Raw genomic sequence first — 21,039 nt, 5'->3', positions numbered from 1 at the left:
GTAGAAGAGGTCTTGTAGGGCCTAGGGCCTGGCACATCAGTGTCTCTGCTGTGTGCTGTATGTGCTTTGCTGTTGTGTTTTGGCTGTTCTATCCTTCAGGTAAGTCAACTACAGAGGCTTTAATTACCTGCAGTGGGCAGTATTTGGTGCCTGGCCTGAATGTGACAAGTATTAACTAGGTGTTCTCTTGTCTGCTTGGAAATAAGACCTGACACCACTTCCACTATAAATGTGGTCCTGGAAAACTCTCTGGTCTGACGATGTTTTGTTGGCATGAGTTTATTCTGGTCTTCTGGGGAGCGGCTGGCTGTACTGGTATTGAGGCAAGTTTGCATGAGAGGGACACTCCCACCAGAGTGCAGGGTTGTGGGTCTTGGTGTAAGCATGTTAGCCAGTATCAGCAGTGCACTGATTCCTAAAGTTGGCTCTGTTCATGCTGAGGGTCAGTGGAGGGAAATGGCAGATGCCAGCTCCTATGTTGCTGGAGAGGCAACATGAAAATCTTTCTCTCAAGGACACGCTCCAAGAAGAGCAAATACTCTCCCCTTCCTGTGTGCCCCAGACATTTTCCAGATTGCTGTTTCCAAGTTATGTTTCCTAAGTTTTCTTTTCCCTGCCTTCTCTCCAGGACCAGAGCAGTGTCCTCTAGTCTTTATTCCAGCCATGTCTGCAGACCACTAAAACTTCAAACTTTAGAGACAAGGTGTGGGCTCAGGCTTGTGCTGGTCTTGTGGGGAAGGAGCCCATCATGCTGGGAGTGAGGCAAGACTTACTGAGAAGAACAATCCTTCCAGAGTACAGGGGTTTGGGACTTGGTGTAAACAAGTTAGGCAGCCAGCATCTAAGCTGCACTGCTTTCAGCAAGTGACTCTGTCTTTATGCTGAGGGGTGGAGGAAGGGAAATGGTGCCAACCAGCTCTTTTTTTCCCAGAGAGGAAAATCTGGGAATGCTGCCTCAGCGGGAAAGGCTCCAAGAAGAGCAAATTCTCTCCCCATTTTGTGCCCCAGGGGTTCTTTAGATTGTTCTTTCCATGCCATCTGCCCCTGGGTTGTTTGCCTTCTCTCTAGGAGGAGGACAGTGCCCTCGGAGCTGTATTCCAGCAAAGTTCTCTGGCCTTTATAACTCCAGGCTTTATGCCCTGCTGGTGTCAGGAACTTAAGCCCTCTCATTTTTCAAGCCAAAGGCTTTGGGGAAAAGTTCTCTTTATGCACTCCCCTGTGTGTTTCCCTTCTCTGCAACCATGGCTTTGGGGAAAAGTTCTCTTTATGCACTCCCGTGTGTGTTTCCCTTCTCTGCAACCATGGCTCCCTCCACTCCACAGCACCATAGATCTTTTTCTCCACTCAATTTTGCATCTGTTTTTCCTACCTTCTTGGATATGTCCTCTTCTCTCCTTTTATTTGTAGTTTGACCCATCAAAATTCAGGTCAGTTTTGAGGATATTTAGGATGACTTGATAGTTCTTTTGAAAAAACGAGAGGAGCCTAGTGTTCTTTTAGTCTGATAACATCTTTCCCCTTGGAATCATACATTGAATTGTTTTCTTTATTTCTCTTTTTGCTGCTTCATTGATGGGGTATAGAAATGGAACATATTTCTATATATTTATGTTGTATCTTGTGACCATTTAGTTCTTTTATCAGTTCTAGAAGATTTTTGGTGAAGTCTTTCAGGTTTTCTATATATAGTATGTCATTGACAAGGAGTGTAAGTTTTACTTCTTCCTTAACAATTTTGATGCCTTTTATTCCTTTTGGTTTTCTGATTGCTGTGGCTAGAAATTCCAATAGTATGTTGAATAAAAGTGGTAAAAGGGGACACCCTTGTCTTCTCCTGAGCTTAGGGGGAAATCTCTCAGTTTTGTTTTGTTTGTTTTTTGTTTCCCATTAAGGATGATGAGGTTTTTCATACATAGACTTTTTTTATGTTGAGGTATGTTCCCTTAAAACCTACTTTGTTGAGGATTTTTTTTTTTTTTTACCAGGAATGGATGTTGTACTTTGTCCAATGTTTTTTCTCCATCTATGGAAAAGATTACAAGGTTCTTTTCCTTTCTTTTATTTATGTCATATATTGCATTCATTGATTTGCAAATATTGAACCACCCTTGCATCCCAGCAATAAAACTCACTTGATCATGGTGCATGACTTTTTTAACGTATTTTTGAATTCAGTTTGTTAGTATTTTGTTGAGAATTTTTGCATCCATATTCATCAGGGATATTGGCCTGGTTCTCTTTTATAGTGGTGTATTTATCTGGTTTTGCTTTCAGGGTAATGCTGACCTCATAGAATGAATGAATTTGTAAGTTTTCCTTCCTTTTCTATCTTTTTGAATAGTTTAAGATGAATAGATTTTAATTCTCCTATAAATAAATAGTAGAATTCACCTGTGAAACCATCTGGTCCTAGACTCTTGTTTGTTGGAAATTTTTAAGTTACTGACTCAATTTCTTTTTTCTTTTCTTTTCTTCTCTTTTTTTCTTTCTTTTCTCCCCTTCCCTTTTCTTTTCTCCCCTTCCCTTCCCTTCCCTTCTTTCTCTTCTCTTCTCTCTCCCTCTTTTTGAGAGAGCACAATCTGGGGGAGGAGCAGAAGGAGGGAGGGAGGGAGAGAGAGAGAGAGAGAGAGAGAGAGAGAGAGAGAGAGAGAGAATCATAAACAGGCTCCATTCCCAGCATGGATCCCGACATGGGGCTTGATCTCACAACTGTGAGAGCCAAAGTCAACAGTCAGATTATTAACTGACTGAGCCACCCAGGCACCTGGATTACTGACTCAATTTATTTGTAGGTTTTCAATCTGCTCAAGTTTTCTATTTCTTTTGTTTCAGTTTTGATAGTTTCTACATTTCCAGGAATTTATCTATTTCTTTAAGGTTGCCAATTTGTTAGCCTATCGTTTTTCATAATATTCTTTTAGGATTGTATGTATTTTTGTGGTGTTGTTGGTTATTTCTCTCTCATTTGTAACTTTATTTATTTGACTCTTTTACCTTATTTTCTTGATAAATTTGACTATGGTCTACCAATTTTACTGATTTTTTTCAAAAAACAGTCTCCTAGTTACATTGATGTGTTCTATTGTTTTTGTTTGTTTGTTTCTATATCATTTATTTCTCCTCTAATCTTTATTATTTTATTACTTCTGCTAGTTTTAGGTTTTTGTTTGTTTGTTTTTGCTGTTGTTATTATTGTAGCTTCTTTAAGTGAAAGGTAGGTTAGGTGGTTTATTTGAGATTTTTTCTTACTTCTTTTTACTTTCTTTTTTTTAATTTTTTTAACGTTTATTTATTTTTGAGACAGAGAGAGACAGAGCATGAACGGGGAAGGGGCAGAGAGAGAGGGAGACACAGAATCGGAAGCAGGCTCCAGGCTCTGAGCCATCAGCCCAGAGCCCGACACGGGGCTCGAACTCACGGACCGCGAGATCGTGACCTGAGCTGAAGTCGGACGCTTAACCGACCGAACCACCCAGGCGCCCCTCTTACTTCTTTAGGTAGACCTGTATTGCTATAAACTTCCCTCTTACAAACTATTTTGCTTTAGGACAGTTGTGTTTTCATTTTTATTTGTTTCCATGTACTTTAAAAATTCATTCCTTTATTTCTTGTTTGACCCATTTGATGTTTAGTAGCATGTTGTCTAACCTTCATGTATTTGTGGGCTTCCCAATTTTTTTCTTGTGGTTGGTTTCTAGTTTCATAGCATTGTTGTCAGAAAGATGCATGGTATTACTTCAATTTTGCTAAACTTTCTGGGGCTTGTTTTGTGGTCTATTATGTGATCTATTCTGTAGAATGTTATGTGTGTATTGAAAAAATGTGTGTTCTGCTGTTGTAGGATGGAATGCTCTTAATATATCTGTTAAATCCATTTGTTCCAAAGTGTCAATCAAATCCATTATTTCCTTGTTATTTTTGTCTTTACATGATCTGTCCAATATTTTTTAGTGGGGTTTAAAATCCCCTACTATTATTGTATCACTATTAATTATTTCCTTTTTGCTTGTTATTAACTGTTTATATATTTGGGGGCTCTTATGTTGGGTGTGTAAAGATTTATAATTATTATATCTTCTTGTTAGATTTTCCTCATTATTATAAAGTGTCTTACTTTGTCTGTTGTTATAAACTTTGTTTTAAAGTCTATTTTGTCTGAAATAAGTATGGTTATCCCAGCTTTCTTCTCACATCCATTTGCATCCTAGGTGTTTCTCCATCCCCTCACTTTCAATCTACAGGTATCTTTAAGTCTATAATGACTCTCTTGTAGGCAGCATATAGATAGGTCTTGTTTTTTATCCACTCTGTCACTGTATGTCTTTTGATTGAAGAAATTAGTCCATTTACATTCAAAATAATTTTGATAGATTTGTATTTTATGCCATTTTATTACCTGTTTTGTGATTGTTTCTGAAAATTTTCTCTGATCCTTTCTTGTCTTTCTTTTGTTCATGTTTTCTTTTTTCTAATTTTCTTTAGTGATATATTTGGATTTATTTCTTTTATTCTTTGCATGTTTATTACTGTTTTTTATACATGGGTATCATTAAGTTTGTAAATAAGCTCTTCTGCCTACAGCAGTCTATATTAATTTGATGGTCATTTAAGTTTGATCCCATTCGTTTCTTCTTCCTGACATTTTCAATATATGCTATTCTATTTTGTATCATTTTTGGGAATTGCTCGCCTCATTTTTTTTTACAGAAATATTAATTTTCACTGTTTTTGTGTTTCTTAATACTGTCAATTTTGGTGTCTGGAAAACTCTTTATCTCTTCTATTCTGAATAATATTTTTAAAGTATAGAATATTCTTGCCTGCATATTTTTCCCACTCAGCACTTCGTATATTCCATGCCATTCCCTTGTGGCTTACAAAGTTTCTGTTGAAAAATATCCTGCTAGCGTTATGGGTTTTTCCATGTAAGTTCACGACTTGTTTTGCTGCTTTTAAGATTTTTTTCTTTTTCACTATATTTTGCAAGTTTAATTACAATATGTATTGGCGTGAGTCTGGCTTTGTTGATTTTGATGGGAGTTATCATTTCCTCCTGGAATTGGATATCAGTTTCCTTCCCATGGTAAGGAAGTTTTCATTTATTGTTTATCTAAATAAATTTTCTGCCCTATTTATCTTCTTCTGGTACTCCTATAGTACCAAGGTTATTAATATGATGAAGCCACTGAACTCCTTAAATCTATTCGCATTTTGTGCAATTCTTTTCTCTTTTTTTGTTCACCTTGATTACTTTCCATTGCTTTGTCTGGTTGGTCACTAATTCATTACTTGCTTCTTCAATCTTGTTATTCATTCCATCAAGTGTGTTTCTTATTTCATTTAATGAGGTCTTTATCTCTGTTCTGTTATTCTTTATCTCTGTGTTAAGGGTCTCACTCATATCTTCCACTCTTTTCTTAAAGAATGTATGAGAGAGTTCCTTATGATCATTGCTTTAAATTCTCTACAAGACATTTTTCTTTGTTTTGCTTAGATCTGTGGTCATGGCATTCTCCTGTTCTTTCATTTGGAATACATTTCTCTGACTCATTTTTTCTGCTTTCTCTGTTTCTCTGTGTTAAGAAAGTCTGCTGTGTCTTACACTCTTGAAAATAGTGACTTTATGAAAAATAGGTCTTGGAGTGTCTTGCAGTTCAGGGTCCCTTTTTCACCAGGACCTGGAATTTCAAGAAAGTATCTTATGTGTGTTGCTTATGCTTTGCTATTGTTTCTGAGCCACTTCTCTTTCAGTGCGATCATCTATACTGATTTTCTGCCTATTGTGGGCTGTACTTGCTCTCTTTGGTGTTAGTACCCATGTAGGCCAGCTCTGAAGGGGCATGCCTGCCAGTGAACTTGGGAACTGAGTGGTGATATTAGCAAAGTTTGCACTGGGCCTCTCATCCTATGCAGGTCCCCCACAGTGCTGATGTAGCTGTGGACTGTGTTGGTGCTGCTGGTGTTGTATGATTGGGCATGGTGTCTGTTGGCTGGAGGTGCATGTCAGGGTAGTGGTGTGCTGCAGCAGCAGTGCACCTGGCAACTGATCAGGGTGCATGTGTGGCTTTAACAAAATTTGCCCTGAGCCCAGGGCTGAAGCCAGCAGGCTTGGATTGGGTTACTTCTTCAGGAGACCTCATTGGCATAGCACACTGCCAGAGGGTCAGGCAGCAAGTGTCTATGCAACCAGGTTTCTTGCAGGTGGTTCTGTGTTAATGTTGGGTGGCAGGGAAACTATCACCTGCCAGCTCCCTCATTTCTGGAGAAGTTCATCAATATACTCTGAAATCAGTATGAACAGATCTGTCTCCTGTTTGCCCCTGGCATTGTGCAAACTGCCTTTTATTTTTATTTTTAATTTTTAAACTTTTCATTTAATCACTTAGTCCACTCCTTAATCCCCATCAACAATTTCACTCATATCCTACCCCACCTCCTTTCTGGTAACCATTAGATTCTTCTCTATAGTTAAATGTATCTTGGTTTGCTTCCCTCTTTTATTTTTCAATTGTTCATGTATTTTGTTTCCTAAATTTCACATGGGAAGAAAATCATATGGCATTTGTCTTTCTCTGACTTACTTATGTCACTTAAAATAATACTCTCTAGCTCAATCCATGTCATTTCAAATGGCAAACTGCCATTTTTGTTGCCTCTCTGTGAAAGCTGCTATCTCTTTAAGGGCCATGACCAAACTATCGCTCACCTTGCTTGGCACCCAGTGCTGAGTTGCATATATGAGGTGAAAAGAGGCAATATGATTTGCATAGTGATGTCCCATATAAACCTTCTTTATGAGGGTGAGGTAAGTTTGGGTTTTGTTTCCTAAAATGTTAAGTGCAGATCAGTATTCTGTACAGCCAATCTTGGGAAATACATGCTTTGTATCTTCTCTTGAATAAAAATGCTTTACATGGTTATAAGCCAGAGGTGAGTGTTTAGTTTGAGATTAGGCAAAATATGGAAAACAGAAGTAAAATAATAATAATGAAGTCATCAAGAAGGCTTGGGCTTTCAAGCCTTTGGAAAGTTTAGCCATAAAAATGAACAACTTCTATTCATTCACTGGCCCTGACTCTAAAAGAAGATTTGATGAAAGAGGCCCCCATTACTTTGTTTTGTTTTGTTTTGTTTTGAACTTTTGAATTTGGAATAATTTCAGACTTACACAAAAGTTGTATAAGTGCTACAAAGTATTTCTGTATACAGTTGTCCCAGATTCTCTCCCAATTAATATATTACATAACCACACTACAATGATCAAAGCAGTATATTAGCAATGATACAATATTTTAAATTTACAGACTTCATTCAAATTTTTCCAAGTGTCCCCCTAATTTCTTGTTTCTGCTTCAGGATCTGATGTTAGGTCACATGATGGACTCTCTCTATCCTCTTTTAATCCGGAATAGGTTCTCAGAATTTATTTGACTTTCATGATCTTGATGCATTTGCAAAGTCAAATCTATGGAATCCCTTTCATTTTGATTTATCCTGATGTTTCTTAATGATACAATTCAGGTTATGCATGTTTGATAAAGATATCACAGAAATGTTTGTTCCCTTCTTAGTACATCGAATTAAGAGTTCCATGATGTTGGTAAGTCTCATTATTGGTGAAGTTAGCCTTGATCATTGTGTTAAGGTTATGTCTGCCAGGTTTCTGAAATGCAAAATTAGTATTTTGTAATATTAATTAAAAAATTACTAAGTATCTTATAGGGAGAATCTTTGAGGCCATACAAATAATCTATTACTCATAATACATTTACTCACTAATTTTATCATGCATTTTTAATTATCAACTGAAACAATTACTGATCTGGTTACCAAAAATACGTTAGTTTCTTTCTTTCTTTCTTTCTTTCTTTCTTTCTTTGTTTCTTTCTCTTTCTTCTTCTTCTTCTTCTTCTTCTTCCTTTGTTTCTTCTTCTTCTTCTTCTTCTTCTTCTTCTTCTTCTTCTTCAATTTGAGAGAGAGAGAGAGCAAGCATGAGCTGGGGAGAGGGGCAGAGGGAGGGGGCAGAGGAGGAGAGAGAAAATCTTAAGCAGGATCCTTGCTCAGTGCAGAGCTTGACAGAGGGCTCAATCCCACAACAATGTGATCATGACCTCATCCAAAACTAAAAGTCAGGCACTCAGCCATCTGAGCCAACCAGACACGCCTCTGAAGATATTTTTTTTTTTAATTTCCATAATTCTTTCTATACTTATTAGTTTGAAATACATTCTCCCCCACTGATGTGTGCTTTTAGATCATTTATTTGTATCAGTATTGATTCATTTATTCTGTGTATTCTAATCCATTACCATCATTATTTTTGCTAAAGTTTTCCTTTTGGTAGTTGGAAGCCCCTTTAAATTTAATCCTGTAGATGAGTTTTCATTTTAGTAATTTTATTTTTAGAAAACAAAAACATATTTCATTTCACAATACTTACATGCTATTTTTATTTGAGCTATTTTCAGGAGCCACAAGTGAGGAGATCTGGTATTCTTAGAGATGAGCTAAGCAGCCAGGGTTCTGTTCTCAGCTTAGCCAAGAACCAGCTGTCAATTATTTATTATCACTTCAATTTAGTAACAAGAAAGTAGTGGATTTGTAACAATAGTAATATTTTGAATCTAAAAACCTTCGATTCTTATCTGATGGAGAGAAGTGCTGGTAGTCCATTGACAGATTGTTTTTTGATAACTTGATGGGGATAGAAGTTATTTAAAAATAATTAGGAAAGGTTTCCTTGAAGATTAATAAAGGAAACAAAGTTGATGTGGAATGCACAAGAAAAGAAACAAGACTTACCAAAAGATTTGTTATTTATCTCTAATTAGAGATAGGGTTCCTGGACTTCTTTGGCATGTGCATATCTGTAAATGTTACAGTTTCTCAAAAAGACAGTATTGATGATGATCTACTGTTCAGCTCATGAAATGGTTGTAATAATACAAATATAATTAGCTATAACTTCACATGAAGACTCAATAGGAAAGTAAACCTTGTATTCAGAAAAAAATATCATTGATGACTTGCAAAAGTGAGAAAAAACTGAACAATTCTAGACAGGTGAATATGATTTAAGACTGGCAGGTATAAAGTGAATGAGATTTAAGGTTGACAGATATAAAATATTTAATAATGCTTTCATATTTTTCTGTAGGAATAAATTTAACTTACAGACATTAGTTATATGAACTTCAATATTTTTCACTCTCAGTGCATACATTCCTAAGTTATTTTTACACACAAAGTACCTTTTTAGCAAAAGTTCAAAATAAATATGCAAAGAAAAATATACATGAAACATCTTTGGTACCTTTTGAAAAAAAAAGGAATATCATATTAGTTGAATTAAGTTTTTATTCCAACTAAGATAGTATAAAGTTCATGAGTTTTCAAGTTTACTTGTAACAAAGACAGTCTTTCCTTAAGTCACAGTATATATATTTTTTTCATTATTGGATTCAGAATAACAAATTTTTTAATTATGCCCAAACACAACAAATTTATTTATCATTATTATTAAAATCCTTTCTCACATTTGAGAAATGTGAGACAGGAAACTATCAAAATACTAGAGGATAAAACAGGCAGCAACTTCTTTGATGTTGGCTACAGCAACTTCTTTTTTCTTTTAATGTTTTTTTTAATGTTTATTTTTGAGAGAGAGACAGAGCATGAGAGGCAGAGGGGCAGAGAGAGAAGGAGTCACAAAATCTGAAGCAGACTCTAGGCTCTGAGCTGTCAGCACAGCCCAATGCGGGGCTCAAACTCACGGGCTGTGAGATCATGACCTGAGCTGAAGTCGGATGCTTAACCGACTGAGCCACCCAGGCGCCCCTAGCAACTTCTTAATAGACATGTCTCCGAAGGTAAGAAAAATAAAAACTAAAATGAACTATTGGGACCTCATATTAAGGGATAAAACTAAATAAAGTTTTAATATAATATTTGAATAATAATAATTTTATAATACAATAAATAATTAAAAAAACAATAAAACTAAAAGGCAACCAATGGAATGGAAGAATATAGTTGCAAGTGACATGGTGGATAAAGGGTTAGTATCCAAAATATAACAAGAATTTAACAAATTCAACTCCCAAAAATCAAATAATCCAGTGAAGAAATGGGCAGGGGGCATGAATACACACTTTTCCAAAGAAGACATCCAGATACATGAAAATATGTTCAACATCACTCATCATGAGGGAAATACAAATCAAAACCACAATGAGATACAACCTCACACCTGTCAGAATGGTTAAAATTAACAACTCAGGCAACAACAGATTTTGGTGAAGATGTGGAAAAATGGGAATGTTTTCCATTGTTGGTGGGAATGCAAACTGGTGTATTCACTATGGAAAACAGTATGGAGGTTCCTCAAAAAGTTAAAAAAAAGAACTACCTTATGAAACAGCAGTTTCACTACTAGGTATTTATCCAAAGGACACAAAAACGCTGATTCAAAGGGGGACACGCACCCCAATGTTTATAGCAGCACTATCAACTATAGCCAAATTTTTCAAAGAGCCCAAATGTCCATTCACTAATGAGTGGATAAAGAAGAGGTGGTATATATATATGTACAATACTACTTGACTATCAAAAAGAATATCTTGCCATTTGCAAGAACATGCATGGAACTAGAGTCTATTCTGCTAAGCGAAATAAGTCAGTCAAAGAAAGATAAATATCATATGATTCATTCATACGTGAAATTTAAAAAAATACACATGAATATTGAAGAAGGGAAGGAAAAATAAGATAAAAACAGAGTGGGAGGCAAACCTTAAGAGTCTCTTAAATACAGAAAACAAACAGGGTTGCTGGAGGGAGGTGTGGCAGGGGATGGGCTAAATGGGTGATGGGCATTATGGAGGGCACTTATGGGAGGAGCACTGGGTGTCATATGTAAATGATGAATCACACGATTCTAGTCCTGAAACAAACAGTATGTCATATGTTAACTTGAATTTAAATAAAATTTAAAAATAAAATAATAAAATAAAGTAAAATAAATTATTTATACAAAAGCAAATATTTGTTCATTGAATGGTAGAGCACACACAAACACACACAGTATTTGTAAATTTTTCTGTTTTATTCATGTCAATCACAATATGAACATCAATCATTTAAATAAAAGCGTACTGCACAATGTTCTTATGTTGCAATGAATATATCCTATAAAGCAGCTGTCCATTAGTATCTCATGTCAGTTAATTTCATGAAAACTAAGATGTCTAATTAAATATTAGTTTTTAATGCAATGCTTTTTTTCTAAAATATATGATGACTGCATCATTAATAAATCTTATACAGGATATAGAATTAATTTTTCTATTATGACAGATGTGTCATTTATGTGCAATCAAATCCTGATTTACATTTTATGGGAAATTTGAAATCATACTAATGCTTGAGAGTAAGTTCTCACAAGACGCGCTGACTTGGTATAATTTTGAATTATTTAGAGGGCTATGTAACTCTCCCCAAATTTGAAATGGAACTTAAGGCTCTCAAATATCAACACTCTCAAGAAGTTTATCTTACCATAACCAACCCTGTTTCCACTAACTGACTTCATTTTCACATGCCAAGGAGGAGACTTATAGGAACAGACATTGTACATTTGTTAGGGCTCAATCCAATGGAAGCTTGTATATTAATTTATTATCAACATATAGTGATAATGAACAGGTCCATGACAACTTGCCTAGATTGGAGCATTTTCATTTCTGAGGATTCCCAGAATAAACTAGAGATCAGCAGTACATGATAGCTTCAATCTTTATGAAGATTGTAAACAATATATATATATATATATATATATATATATATATATAACCGACCTCTTAAATCCTCCATATTTTTGTTCATCGTAGCACCTTTCCTAGCCTTCACACTAGCCCTAACCATGTGAATCTCCCTACCCATACTGTACCCACTTATTAACATAAACCTAGGAGTACTATTTATATTGGCCATATCAAGCCTTGCCGTCTACTCCATCCTATGATCAGGATGAGCCTCAAATTCCAAATATGCCCTAATTGGGGCCTTGTGAGCCATAGCCCAAACAATCTCATATGAAGTCACACTATTATCCTCCTATCAGTACTACTAATAAATGGATCCTTTACATTAGCCACACTAATCACTACCTAATAATATATCACCTCTAGCTATAATATGATTTATCTCAACATTAGCAGAAAAGAACTGAGCCCCATTCGACCTAACAGAAGGGGAATCAGAACTCGTCTCCAGGTTCAATGTAGAATATGCATCAAGTCCTTTCACCCTATTCTTCTTAGCAGAAGATGCTAACATCATCATAATAAACATCTTAACAACAATTCTATTCTTCGGAGCATTCCACAATCCCTACATACCAGAACTATACACCGTCAACTTTACAGTAAAAACCCTATTCCTGACAGTCACTTTCCTATGAATCTGAGCATCTTATCCACAATTCCAATACGACCAACTTATACCCCTCCTATGAAAAAATTTCCTACCCCTTACTTTAGCCCTATGCATAAGACATGTATCCCTGCCCATTATCACAGCAAGCATTCCACCTCAAACATAAGAAATATGTCTGACAAAAGAGTTACTTTGACAGAGTAAACGATAGACATTCAAGCCCTCTTATTTCTAGAATTATAGGAGTCGAACCTAATCCTAAGAATCCAAAAATCTTCGTGCTACCATTATTACACCACATTCTACAGTAAGGTCAGCTAAATAAGCTATCAGGCCCATACCCCAAAAATGTTGGTTTATACCCTTCCCGTTCTAATCTAACCCCTATCTTTATATTAACTGTCATCTCAGGGACCATAACTGACTTATAGTCTGAATTGACTTCGAAATAAATCTACTAGCTATTATTCCCATCCTTATAAAAAAATTTAACCCATGAGCCATAGAAGCACCCACAAAATATTTCCTAACACAAGCAACTGCCTCCATGCTCCTGATAATAGGAATTATTATTAATCTGCTATACTCAAGACAGTGAACTGTATCAAAAAATCTAAACCCCATAGCATCAGTCATAATAACCATTGTCTTAGCAATAAAACTGGGCTTGGCTCTATTCCACTTCTGAGTGCCTGAAGTCACACAAGGAATCTCTATATCCTTGGGCCTAATCCATTTAACGTGACAAAAAATTGCACCACTATCAATCCTCTACCAAATCTCACCTGCCATTAACCCCAACCTACTACTAACAATAGCTATCATATAAGTCGTAGTCGGAGGATGAAGAGGACTTAACCAAACACAACTATGAAAAATCATAGCATACTCCTCAATCGCCCACATGGGCTGAATAACAGCTATCATACTATACAACCCTACAATAATAATCCTAAATTAATTAGTTACATCATCATAACATGGACCACCTTTATGTTATTTCTATACAGCTCCACCACCACAACATCATCCCTATCACAAACATGAAACAAGACACCCCTAATCACCTCATTTATTTTAGTGCTAATAATATCTTTAGATGACCTCACACCACTCTCTGGCTTTATCACAAAATGAATAATTATCCAAGAACTAACAAAAAAACAAATAATCATAATACCTACGTTATTAGCCATGACAGCACTACAAACCTTATATTTTACATAAGACTAACATATGCCACAGCATTAACTATATTTCCCTCAACAAAGAGTATAAAAATAAATGACGATTCGAAAGTACAAAAATAAAAATAACCCTCTTGCCCCCTCTCATTGTAATATCAACTATACTGCTACCACTTGCACCAATACTATCTATTTTGGATTAGAAATTTAGGTTAGAACTAGACCAAGAGCCTTCAAAGCTTTGAGCAAGTCACACGGACTTAACTTCTGTACACCCAACCCTAAGGACTGCAAAAATCTATCTTACATCAATTGATTGCAAATCAAACACTTTAATTAAGCTAAGCCCTCACTAGATTGATGGGCTCCAACCCCACGACCTCATTAAAATCATTAACCACTCATTTATCGACCTACCTGCCCTGTCCAAGCATGATGAAACTTGGGCTCCCTATTAAGAATCTGCCTAATCCTACAAATTCTTACAGGCCTATTTCTAGCTATACACTACACATCAGACACAACAACCGCCTTCTCATCAGTTACACATCTGTCATGACGTTAACTATGGCTGAATCATCCTATACATGCACACTAATGGAGCCTCTATATTCTTTATCTGCCTATTTATACATGTAGGCCGAGGGATGTACTACCGCTCATCTACCTTCTCAGAAACATGAAATATCAGAATCGTGTTACTATTTGCAGTCATAGCTACAGCTTTCATAGGATATGTCCTACCGTAAGTTCAAATATCCTTTTGAGGATCTACTGTAATTACTAACCTCCTATCAGCAATCCCATATATTGGAACCAACTTAGTAGAATGGATCTAAGGGGACTTCTCAGTAGACAAAGCCAGCTTGACACAGTTCTTTGCCTTCCATTTCATCCTTCCATTTATTATCTCAGCCCTAGCAGCAGTCCACCTTCTATTCCTTCACGAAACAGGATCCAACAACCCCTCAGGAATAACATCCGACTCAGGTAAAATCCCATTCCATCCCTATTACACAATCAAAGACATCCTGGGCCTCCTAGTATTAATTCTAGTGCTCATATTACATGTCCTATTCTCACAGATCTACTAGGAGACTCAGACAACTATATTCCCGCTAACCTTCTAAACACCCCACCTCATATTAAACCCGAATGAGATTTCCTATTTGCATATGCAATCCTTCAATCCATCCCTAATAAACTAGGAGGAGTCCTAGCCCTAGTCCTCTCTATCTTCTAGCAATCATCCTTATTCTCCACACTTCTAAACAATGAGGGATAATATTCCGACCACTAAGCCAATGCCTATTTTGATTTCTAGTAGCAGACCCACTAACCCTAACATGAATTGGAAGCCAACATGTAGAACACCCCTTTATCACTATTGGCTAACTAGCTTCTGTCTTATACTTCGTGACCCTTCTAATCTTAATACCCATCTCAGGCATTATCGAAAATCGCCTCCTTAAATGAAGAGTCTTTGTAGTATATAAAATACTTTGGGTTTTGTAAACCAAAAAAGGAGAACATATGCCCTCCCTAAGACTTCAAGGAAGAAGCAACAGCCCCACCATCAGCACCCAAAGCTGAAATTCTTTTTTAAACTATTCCTTGCCAATACCGGAAATGAACCCTGCAACTTTCATAATTCATATATTGCATATACTCATACTGTGCTTGCCCAGTATGTCCTTATTTCCCATAAAAAAAGACATGTGAAAAATCCCTATTACCACAACACAGAACATATCATGTAAGATTAGTATATTTATTATTAACCCCATGAACCTTAAACACGTACAACAACCCATTAATATCACGCAAAACACATTGCATACACTGCACATTAACTGCCAACTCACGAACATAAAGTGAGTACAATAATACATTAATATTATACAAGACATACTATGTACATCGTGCATTTTGTTTCATCATTGTGAAGGGAGAAAAAGTATTAATGAGGTAGAAAAAATTAAAATTAAAAAATACTAAAATCAGGAAGTTAAACACACACACAAACACACACACACACACAAATCAAATAGATGATACTAGATCCTAGGTGTGTTTTGATCTGCGTGTTGAAAGTGGTTTGATAGATTAGAGAAAAAAGGGGGAACAAAAGGAAACATTTGAAAATGTGAAAAAACAAATACACTCAAGTAGACTAAAATGAAATAATGGAAGTAAAATAGAATTTGAAAAAATTTATACAAAAGTAAATAATATAGTAGAAAAAATTAAGGGAGAATATTTTAATAAAAATTAAAAATAAAAATGTATTTTTCTCTTTCTGTATTCTGTATTCTGTTTTCTTTATCTTTTACAATTCTTTTCTTTTTCTTGAATACACAAAGAAAAAAAATTCATTTTTATTTTCAATTTAAATATCTTTCTTTTATTTTAATTACCATATATTTTTACTTTTGTGTATTTTTTTTCAAATTCTTCTTTACTTCCAACATTTTATTTTAGTCTACTTCAGTGTATTCACCTTTTCAAATTTTCAAACGATTTGCTTTGTTTTCTTTCTTTTTCTTTTTTCCATTTTTCATTTCTTTTCTTTTTCTTGAATGCAAAAAGAGAAAAACTTCAATTTACTTTCAATTTATATTAAAATATTCTTATTTAATTTTCATTACTATATTTTTTTGCTTTTATGTAATTTTTTTCAAATTCAATTCTACTTCCATCATTTTATTTTAGTCTACTACAGTGTATTCATTTTTTAAAATTTTCAAACAATTTCTTTTTTTCTCTTTTTTCTTTTTTTCTTTTCTTTTTTCTTAAATGCAGAAAATGAAAAGAGTTTATATTTATTTTTAATTTTTATTAAAATATTTTTCTTTAATTTTTTATACTTTATGCTATACTTTTGTGTATATTTTTTTCAAATTTTATTTTACCTTCACTATCTCATTTTAGTCTACTTCAGTGTATTCATTTTTTTCAAATTCTCAAATGATTTCCTTTTTTTATCTACCCCCCTTTTTTTCTCTAATCTGTGAAACCACTCTCAACCCCCAGACCAAAACACACCTAGGATTTAGCATCATCTATTCAATTTGTGTGTTTGTGTGTTTTTAATTTTTAATTTAATATTTTTTAATTTTAATTTTTTTTAATTTCAATTTTTCTACCTCATAATTCCTTTTTCCCTTGAAAATGACAAAATGAAGGAATTCACCCCAAAAGAAAGAGCACAAAGAAACAAAAGCCAGGGATTTAACTAACACAGATACAAGCAAGATGTCTGAACAAGAATTTAGAATCACTAAATACTAGCTGGGGTCGAAAATAGATTAGAATCCCTTTCTGCAGAGATAAAAGAAGTAAAAAATAGCCAGAATGAAATTAAAAAATGCTATAACTGAACTGGAATCACAGATGGATGCAGCAGCAGCAAGGATGGATAAGGCAGAACAGAGAATCAGTGAAATAAAGGACAAACTTATAGAGAATAATGAAGCTGAAAAAAAGAGTGAGATTAGGGCAAAAGAGCACGATTTAAGAAGAAGAGAAATCAGTGATTCATTAAAAAGGAACAACATCAAAATCATAGGGGTCCCAGAAAAGGAAGAGAGAGTAAAAGGGGTAGAAGGGTTATGGGAGCAAATCATAGCAGAAAACTGTCCTAACCTGGGGACAGACACAGACATCAAAATTCAAGAAGCACAGTGGACCCCCATTAGATTCAACAAAAAACTACCATCAACAAGACATATCATAGTCAAATTCACAAAATACTCAGGCAAGGAGAGAATCATGAAAACAGCAAGGGAAAAAAGTCCCTAATATACAAGGGAAGACAGATCAGGTTTGCAGCAGATCTACCCATAGAAACTTGGCAGGCCAGAAAGGAGTGTCAGGATATATTCAGTGTGCTGAATCAGAAAAATATGCAGCCAAGAATTCTTTATCCAGCAAGGCTGCCATTCCAAATAGAAGGAGAGAGAAAAGGTTTCCCAAACAAAAATTAAAGGAGTTTGTGACCACTAAACCAGCCCTGCAAGAAATTATATACCAAAAGCAACAAAAGATAAGAAAGGACCAGAGAACACCACCAGAAACTCCAACTCTACAAGCAACATAATGGCAATAAATTCATATCTTTCAGTATTCACTCTAAATGTCAATGTCCTCAATGCTGCAAGCAAAAGACATAGGGTAACAGAATGAATAAGAAAACAAAATCCATCTATATGCTGTTTACAAGAGACACACTTAAGACTTAAAGACACCTTCAGATTGAAAGTAAGGGGATGGAAAAATATCTATCATGCAATTGGTCAACAAAAGAAAGCAAGAATATCCATAGTTATATCAGACAATCTAGGCTTTATTATAAAGACTGTATCAAGAGATGAAGGTTATCATATCAAAATCAAGGGGTCTATCCACTAAGAAGACTTAACAATTGTAAACATTTATGTGCCAAATGTAGAAGCACACAAATATATAAATCAATGAATCACAAACATGAAGAAACTCATGGAAAATAATACCATAATACTAAGATACTTCAACAACCCACTCACAGCAATGGACAGATCATCTCATCAAAAAATCAACAAGGAAACAATGGCTTTGAATGACATACTGGACCAGTTGGACAGAGCAGATATATTCAGAACATTTCATCCTAAAGCATCAGAATATACATTCTTCTCCAGTGCACATGGAACGTTCTCCAGAATACATCATATAGTGGGACACAAATCAGCCTTAAGTAAGTACAAAAAGATAGAGATCATACCATGCATATTTTCAGACCACAATGCTATGAAACCTGAAATTAACCACAAGAAAAAATTTGGAAAGGTAGCAAATACTTGGAGACTGAAGAACATCCTACTAAAGAATGAATGGGCAAACCAAGAAGTTAAAGAGGAAATTAAAAAGTATATGGAAGTCAATGAAAATGATAACACCACAACCCAAAACCTCTGGGATGCAGCAAAGCCGGTCATAAGAGGAAAGTGTAGAGAAATCCAGGCCTTCCTAAAGAAGGAAGAAAGATCTCAGATACACAACCTAACCTTATGCCTTAAGGATCTGGAAAAAGAACAGCAAATAAAACCCCAAACCCGCAGAAGATTAGGAAATAATAAAGATTAGAGCAGAAATTAATGCTATTGAAACAAAAAAAAAACCAAAAAACCAAAAAACAAACAAACAAACAAACAAAAACAGAAGAACAGATCAATGAAACCAGAAGTTGGTTCTTTGAAAGAATTGACAAAATTGATAAACCACTAGCCAGTTTGATCAAGAAGAAAAAGGAAAAGACCCAAATAAATAAAATCAAGAATTAAAAAGGAGAGATCACAACCAACACAAAAGAAATAAAAACAATAATAAGAGAATATTATGAGCAATTATATGCCAATAAAATAGGCAATCTGGAAGAAATGGACAAATTCCTAGAAACATATATACTACCAACACTGAAACAGGAAGAAATAGAAAATTTGAACAGACTCATAACCAGTAAGGAAATCGGATTAGTAATCAAAAATCTCCCAGAAAACAAGAGTCCAGGGTCAGATGGCTTTCCAAGGGAATTCTACCAAACATTTAAAAAAGGATTAACAGATGGGTATTGAGGAGGGCACCTGTTGGAATGAGCACTGGGTGTTTTATGGAAACCAATTTGACAACAAATTTCATATTAAAAAAGAGGGTGAGCAGTTATTTTCTTGAAGCTGTTCAAAAAACAGAAATGAGCGGAAAACGTCCAACCTCTTTCTATGAGGCCAACATTACCTTGATTCCAAAACCAGAGACCCCACTAAAAAGGAGAACTATAAACCAATTTCCCTGATGAACATGGATGCAAAAATCCTGAACAAGATATTAGCCAACGGGATACAACAACATATTAAAAAAGTTATTCACCACAACCAGGCAGGATTTATACCTGGGATGCAGGGCTGGTTCAATATCCACAAAACAATTAATGTGATTCATCACATCAATAAAAGAAAGGACAAGAACCATATGATCCTCTCAATAGATGCAGAGAAAGCATTTGACAAAATACAGCATCCTTTCTTGATACAAACCCTCAAGAAAGTATGGATAGAAGGAGCATACCTTGAGATCTTAAAAGCCATATATTAATGACCCAATGCTAATATCATCTTCAATGGGGAAAAACTGAGAGCTTTACCTCTAAGGTCAGGAACAAGACAGAGATGTACACTCTCACCACTGTTATTCAACATAGTATTGGAAGTTTTAGCCTCTGCAATCAGACAACACAAAGAAATAAAAGGCATCCAAATCAGCTAGGAGGAGTTCAAACTTTCACTCTTCGCAGATGACATTGTACTCTATATGGAAAACCCAAAATATTCCACTAAAAACTTCTAGAATTGATTCATGAATTCAGCAAATTTGAGGGATATAAAATCAATGCACAGAAATCGGTTGCATTCCTATACACCAACAATGAAGTGACAGAAAGAGAAATCAAGGAATCGACCCTATTTACAGTTGCATAAAAATACATAAAATACCTAGGAATAAATCTAACCAAAAAGATGAAAAATCAATACACTGGAAAGTATAGAAAGCTTATGAAAGTAATTGAAGAAGACACAAAAAAATGGAAAAAAGATTCCATGCTCCTGGATAGGAAGAACAAATATTGTTAAAATGTTGATACTACCCAACACAATCTGCATGTTCAATGCAATCCCTATGAAAAAAACACCAGCATTTTTCACAGAGTGAGAAAATAATCCTAAAATTTGTATGGGACCAGAAAAGACCCCCAATAGCCAAAGCAATCTTGAAAAAGAAAACCAAAGCAGGAAGCATCAAAATCCCAGACTTCAAGCTCTACTAGAAAGCTATAATCATCAAGACAGTATGGTACTGGCACAAGAACAGACACATCAGTGGAACAGAAGAGAGCACGCAGAAGTGGACTCACAGACGTATGGCCAACTAATCTTTGACAAAGCAGGAAAGAATATCCAATGGCATAAAGACGGTATCTTCAGCAAGTGGTGCTGGGAAAACTGGACAGCGCCATGCAGAAGAATCAACCTGGACCACTTTCTTATACCATACACAAAAAATAAACTCGAAATGTATGAAAGGCCTCAGTGGAAGACAGGAAGCCATCAAAATCCTAAAGGAGAAAGCAGGCAAAAACCTCTTTGATCTTGCTGACAGCAACTTCTTACTCAACACGTCTATGGAGGCAAGGGAAACAAAAGCAAAAATGAACTACTGGGACCTCATTAAAATAAAAAGCTTCTGCACAGTGAAGGAAATAATCAGCAAAACTAAAAGGCAACCGCCAGAATGGGAGGTGATATTTGCAAATGATATATCAGATAAATGGTTACTATCCAAAATCTATAAATAACTTCTCAAACTCAACAACTGAAAAACAAAT

The sequence above is a fragment of the Panthera onca genome, chromosome X, assembly GCF_046562875.1.
Source record: "Panthera onca isolate mPanOnc1 chromosome X, mPanOnc1 haplotype 2, whole genome shotgun sequence".
Classification (NCBI taxonomy): Eukaryota; Metazoa; Chordata; class Mammalia; order Carnivora; family Felidae; genus Panthera; species Panthera onca.
Note: the sequence above shows the minus strand (reverse complement) of the source record.